This window comes from Fukomys damarensis, unplaced genomic scaffold, assembly GCF_012274545.1.
Source record: "Fukomys damarensis isolate Sample0158 unplaced genomic scaffold, DMR_v1.0_HiC HiC_scaffold_6, whole genome shotgun sequence".
In the NCBI taxonomy this organism is placed as follows: domain Eukaryota; kingdom Metazoa; phylum Chordata; class Mammalia; order Rodentia; family Bathyergidae; genus Fukomys; species Fukomys damarensis.
In genome coordinates, this window is record NW_022900918.1 from 10,643,117 (window position 1) to 10,650,514 (window position 7,398).

A 7,398-nucleotide genomic window follows, 5' to 3' on the forward strand; every position below is an offset into this window, starting at 1 on the left:
TTCTAGGGCACTTTGGCAGGTGATGTCCTTGGCAGGTGATGTCATTATGCAGTAGTGTGTCAACACGTACAGATTTATGTTGGAATAACAGTGGCTTACAAGATCAGGAACCAATTAAACCTGGGTATATTTGTCAAACTAAGAGATGGTAATATTGCAAGCAGAAGAATGAGGGGAGCTTCCTGGGAGTGAGCTTCCTGGGAGCACACTTCAGAAGGAAGGAAGTCGACAGTGAGGGAAACAGAAACAGATACTTGGAAACCTAATGGGCAGGCTTGGAAGTTGCTATAGAAAATAGGACAAAGTCCATCAAGCCTTTCTTCTACCAGGCCTCCATAAGGGCACCTGGTTTATGGCCCTCTAGAATGAAAGGCAAAGAGGAAAAGGTTCATATGCCTGTACCAGAAGAAGGAGGATTAGGAATGATGAATATAAAATTGTTTTATGGTTTAATGAGCCTCTCTTTCACCTTTAGGGAAATAGTGACAGCTGTATGGCAGTAGTAATGAAAAGATTTTTGAATACATAACAGTAATAATTTATAAATGTCCTAAGTACTCTGCTTCTCCACTTTGCTCTCTGAAGTCCATCTCCCCAGAAAAATCCTTTTCCTTAGCCCCTACCCACAAAACAGCAATGACCAGAGACTTCAACCTGGAGGTCATAATGTACTTTAGAATCCAAAATGATCTCTGTTTTCCTTTGTTGTTCACCAATGTGGTTTTCTTCCCGTGTTTCCTCTTAAAAACTATCACTGTTTTTCAGCTTTATAGCTAGAGACATGGGAACAGTCCTTCCCCAATCTGTTTAATCTCTGCAGCTAGTCAATACTGAGGCATTTTTCAAGTCATGTAATGCGTATTACAGTCTTATAAAAAACACATAATTTTGTACCCATTTTAAAGATAAGAAAATTGAGGCCAGAAAAGTTGGAGTGACATATCTAAATATGACAAAGGCAATTAGTAATGCATCAACTACATGGCATGCAAAATGGTGTCCATCATACACAGCAAAAAAGCCAAAAAGTCTTTAAAGGAGAAATCAGCACCTGGATACCCCTACCTGCTTATACCCTATTGTGTTTACCCTTTGACTCCTTGATCAAGAGTTTATCCATTCTGCTGGTGCGGGAACTCACACTGACATTCCTGGCTCGTATGGTATCTGTAGCTTCTTTTCCTGGAAATGGCTGTCTCCTGTATCCTCCTGCTCTCCTTTGTGTCACTGCACTGGGGACATCCACTGAGCAGCCTCCTGAGAGAGTGCTCATATTTGGTGTCTCCTCTCTTCCTAGCTGAGTACTATCCAGCATATTCACCCCACGTAAAGTCTATTCTGAGCACAGGATTGGGTTTTCTTTAAATCTCTAATACCAAGAGCATTTAGTACAATGGAGGAGACATTTTAGAAATATTTGACAAAGGTGTATTCATCCTGGAAACCATTTCCAGATCCGTCCTGGCTCCCCCAGTCCGACAGTTCTGCCTTGGCTCAGGTCCTTATGATTACCCACCAGGACTCAGTTGTGGTCTCTGTTTAGTTGACTCCAGGATTTATTCTTAGCTTTTACACTAGTGCCCAAGTTCCCTTCTTATATCTTATGATTAGACCTTATGTGTCCCCTAAAGATGAATGTCCTGATGGGTTGATCCCCAATGCAGCAACAATGCAGAGAGAGAGTTCACTGGTTGATGAGGTTGCTGACTTTGTAAAGGGGTCAACTGATAAGAGCTCATAGTTCAATGGGCTTGTTAGGGGAACCTAATTAGATGAGGCAGATCCCCAGATAGACTGACTTTCAAGGGTATATGTTACCATTTCTCTCTCTTTCTCTGGCTATTCCTTACTTTCTCAGCTTCCCATTTGTCAGAAGGTGACCTGCTTTCTTCTCCCAGGCTCTTCTGCAATGATGTTTCTGCCCTGAAGTCAGTCTCCCATGGACTGAAATTGATAAACCCTTTCTCCATTGAGTTGTAGTCCAGCATTTCTTCCCAGTAATAGAATGGTGACCAATAGGCTACATTACACACATCTGTTCTGTCATTTGTCTTCTCAAAGACTTTCCCAACCCTCTACTTGCTATTAAAAAAACCCTGCACTTTTTATTATGAAATTCACAGTCCCACAATTTTGCTGCTAATTTTCCTTGCAAAAATTTCCAAAGTAATATTTCGTGCTCCAGACACACCAAGTATCTCACCAGTGTCTGCAAATATCACCAGCCTTCAGATTTTTTGTGTTCTCTACTTATTGAAATTCTTCAAGAATTATTTCAAATGTCATCATCAAAAGAACTTTTGGGACAGTAATGAAAGAAAAGGGCAACTGCTGTCATGGCAAAAGAAAATTAGGTCAGAGTTGGAGATTGTGAGAAGTGAAAAACAATATGGAAAATGAAATAGGAAGGAGCCTGGAAACATAGTGGCTGTAAGAGAAGTGATGTGGAAAGAAAGTCATGTTCACTGGTGAAACTCTTTTTTTGGTACTAGAATAATTATTTTTTCTTCTAACTTGTTTCAAAAGGCTGATAAAAGTGGCTGTAGTTTCTCGAGCAGAATGTAGTATCTTGATTCAATCAGGTCCTAGCCTAAAATAGTCTTCATTAACTTATTTAATATTCATACCCTTGGGAGGAAGGTGATTTAACTCATCTCACAGTAGAGAGAAGTCAACTTGCAATGATTTGTTCAACACTCTAACAGGTAATTAGAAAATCCATTTGTGGGCCTAGGAAAATCTGAATTTGTATCTCAAGCTCACACCACCTGATACTTTTGAAATTTGGAAAAGTGTCCTGAGTAGTTCCTTTTCCTATGCTTTCATTTCTGTCAGGGCCATCACATCCACAGCTACACGTAGCAGCACTTAAAAGTACTGTCCCATACTAATTTATAAAGCACAGAGTCTCAATACCAGGCAGGTACCAATTTTTATAATAACTACCTAAATATTTCTCCTTTTAAACATACCTTTTTTAACTGGGGTTAGTTTTACTTCTCCATTTCTTGGCAAAAAGAAATAACAACTCTACTCCACTGTTTTCATAATACCTAAATTTGAAAGTAAATATATATCTAGTGAAATGGTACATGTTAAGGAGATAGAATACAATGAGGCCACTAAATGAATAGGCTTTGGAGTCAATATGTGTATTTCAGATGCCAGTCTTGCTATGTATTTGCTCTGATACCAGGGGAATTTTCTTAATTTCTTTCAAAGCTTTATTTCCCTCATTTACAAATTAAGGTGCACTTATCTTGTAGGGTGTGGGAGGCTTCAAGACTGGCTCTTGGTATCAGGAGTAATAATGACAATATTGGTAACATTACTTGTAAAACTAAGGAGTTCATCTGGAATGCCCATTTCTTTCCTTGGATACAGATCTATCTGGCTATGGTTAATCGACAATATTATCCTGAGGGTGTCTATGGGGGAAGGGGGGCAGTTTACAGTAAGAGAATGAGTGAGGTAGAAATGCCTTAGTCTATCCATTGGATAGGATGATCTGAAGATAGACAAAAACTTAAATCCATCTTTTGGTTCAGTGTCTCTCACAATTCTCTATATCCAAAGGACTTGTGATTGGCTGGAGTGAGAGGTGGGCTATATGGAAACTTTTAAAGATAGTGTGTTTTCAAAACACTAGGAGACGTTGAGGTACAGGTGATACTAATATTCCACTAACCAAGAGTAATGTGAATGTGGCTTTCTCCTAGCAAGCAGTGCTACGATACAGCAGGTCACTTTACTATCCCAACAACTCTGCTGCATCAGTGGTAAATGAGCAGGTGTTAGCAGGGAAATTAAGTGAGCAAAAAGAGAGCAGCATCTGGCATATCTGGACTACCAATGAAGAGATGAGAGGCTGTTGCAAAAGGAAAATATACTTAAGTAGAAGGCAGTTGAGAACAATGACATATTCTTTGGAGGTTCTCAGATCACTTAGGGCTTTACAGGAAGTTAGAAATTCTAAAATAGTGGGAGTTTTTGTAATGAAATGTTTTTGGATAATAGCCAAGGAAACAATCCTGCAAATTTTGTGACAACCACTGTGTGAAAGAACCTCAATTAGCCTAAATGGTGGAAGATTGCAAAAATCAAAAGGCCATGAATTCTGCTCATCCCTTTGTAAAATCACTTTGTATCTCTTTCCACCTGTGATGGCTGAGTGATTGTGTCAATTGGAGAAGTTTGATTAAGAGAAGCTTAGCTAAATCAGCTCAGCAATCTCACACCCTAGGCTGTGGGAGATCCACCCTAGGGCTGCTCCTTGCCCGGATGTCATAAAGGGGATATGAGGTTGGATGCAGCTGCTTCTGTTTCTTTGGAGGAGCTCCTGTCTTCCCCTTGGATGTCATCTCTTGCCTTCCAGTGCAGACTCTTCCACTTCCAGTGCAAATTCTTTAGCCTTTCAGCATAGACTCTTCAGCCTTCCATCACAGACCCGTGGGCCCCCTGATACAGACTCCCATAGGACACTACAGTGAGCTCCAGACCTTTCACTAAATCAGTCTCCAGTGTGCAGACAGACCACCCTGGACTCTCCTTCATCTGATGGTGTGGGTGGCCATTGTAAGCCAATCTTGTAAATTCTCATATATATTTATATATCTTGCATTACATCTGTTTCTTTAGTAAATACTGAATGATATACCACCAAAGATAGTTTGTTTTCTTGGTTGCTTAAGTCTGGATTGGTGAGCTCACCTGCTTTGGCCAGCTATACATTGGCAAATGTGATGAAGGAACTAGAAAAGTGCTTATAATGGGAATATCCCTCCTCTTGTTCTCAGGAATCATGTAACCATCATGTGAAAGAGCCTAGGCTAACTCAGTTCTCTTCCATGCCCTTGAATACCAATAGAAAAAGAAGTGTGAGTGAGGACATTGGCTCTCAACTAACTAACTACCAAGAACTGAGTCCAAGAAGAGACATGAATTATCCCAGCTCAACTTTTCACAGTTTACATCGCTTACTGGTAAGGCCATTATTACGGCTATATCATTCATCCATAGCCACAATCCCTTCTGAGGTAACACAGAGAATTGTAGAGGATATATAATGATAGGAGGTGTCAAAGAATTCTGCAAGATATCAGGAATTGTTGTAAAGAATGGAACATGATGGGAGAGAACAGAATTCTGGAAAGGAAAAGACAATCATGAGAGAACATGGAAGACCTCTGGAATTCCCAAGGATTGTGGACAAACATGGAGAATGGAGGTGGAAAACTGGATTGGGGAAGAAAACAATGGTGGGAGAAAGCAGTATGATTAGGAAAAACAAAATTATGGGAGAGAAAACAATTGTAGAAGAGAACAGAGAATTCTGGTAGTGCACAAAGGATTATGGGAGAAAACAGAATTATGGGTAGGATACAAAACCCACATGCTTCTAGTCATTGCTTCCAGAAGATCCATCCCTGTCAGTTTCTAGCTATACTTTCAAGTATGTCTGAGGCATGCCCCTCTCTCTGGCCACACTATTTTTGCTCCTTTATTACCATTCTTCTACCTATCCCACAACAGTTGTCCTGCTGGAACCACATACCAGTTATCAATGGCCCTAACCAGCAGTCCAAAAATAGCTACTGAGAATTGTGATACAGACATGGAATTATGCAAGAGAAAGAGATTTAGGGAGAGAACTGAGAATCATGGGTGTGAACAAAGAATTGTGGAAGAAGCAGAGACTTTTGGGAGAGCAAAGGAATTGCAATAGATATAAATAGCATTCTGCACTTAGCTTGGTCCCTCCTGCAGGAATCATATCCTACTCCTTAGGATTATACTCCTGCACTTAGTCTGAACCATGCTCCCTCAAAATCAGCCACTCTCTCCTCTCTGGCATGGACCACTGTTCCACTATCCCCTTCCATTTCTTCACCACTACCTCCCACCCATCTGGAGCCATCCCCACCACTTCACAAGTCACACTTGTCTAAGCCAGGCCACATCCCTTCTTCTTCCCTACCATGCCCCTCTTTTCCAAGACAACTGTCTGTTCTCTTCCTTTATCCCAACTCTATTGCCAGGACAAAGCTGATTTTGTTCCAAGCTTCTCCCTGCCTCACATTGCACTCCTGTTGTGGCCAGGCTGGGTCCTCTAAGCTCACCTTGTGCACATTGCTGACCCTAAGGTCACACTTCTTGTGCTCTATCATAACCATGCCCTCCCAGTCTGCCATGTTCTTTCCATAGAGGCCACTTTATCTGCACCATGCCTCTTCCTTTACCAGCTGGACCATGGCAAATATGCTCTGACATAGCACGTTGTCTCCTGCACCCACCATTCTCTCCCTCCAAGGTCGTTTTTCTGGCTCACCCCTGTTTCTTTCCATGGTCACTTCCCTCCTACCATAGCAATGCCCTATTCACTCAGTCTGTTCTTGGTTCTCATGTCTAGTCACAGTCCTTCCTTAGTCTCTGCCCTGCCTCTCCTGCCTGGACCATCCTGTCTTTCCTCCCAGGTCACATCCGTTCACTTTACCAAGGCCATTTCCCTTCCATCTGTTGTGGCCATGCTCATTTCATTCCAGCCCAGTTTTCTCTGTATTGCTTCCTTCCTGACATGTAGGCTACGGCCCCTTTCTGGAATCCCAAGAACTGCCTGCAGTAGTTTCAAGTGGGTTGGAGAGAAAGAGGCTAAACCTTCTCAGTGGCACTTATGGAGTAAAAGGAAACTTGTAGATCTACCATCCTCATATTAAAAATGGCTTTCTTCAGGTTTTTCCCAGTTCCTAACACCCCAACCTGAGCAGTGACCCAGTGGTTCAGCCAGGAAACAACTGATAGATGGGTTATAAAACCATGTTCCTTCCAGCTAATTTTCATGTTCACTAAACTAGTACTTTTTTCAGCCAGGTTTTATGTCTTCTGACCTAGCCTTTGGATTGTGCTCCTTCTGGCTCCTCACTAACCTTAAAGGCTAGGAAGAAGCATAGAGAATGACACTCTGCTTTTTTCTGTGTCCTTCCAGTGACCCTTCTGTTACCCAGGGCCCTCTTGTGGCCTCGGGACTGTCAGGAAAACAGCACACTTAGACCATTCCTCTGGTTGTAACCCTATGCTCTGAGATGACTCTGCTTTCTATATTCTTTCCATTTGCAACTCTGAGTCTGTAAGACAAATGCCAAGTTACTATAGTGAGCTTTTTTCCTAGATAGACTCGCCCAGGAAAAGGGCACTTTCCTTTAGCCAGTTTATCATTCTTTCATCAAAAGCTGTGTTTATGAAGCACTGTATATATTCCAGTGACAAATAAGCTTCAAGAAACTTACAGCATGAAGTTGTCCTACTTTGGGTATGGATACCACAAAAATTACCTAGAAAGTTAAGAAGTGCATTATAGGTGGACAAGTGGTTTTTGATGGAAAAGAACTTGGTAATTGCAGG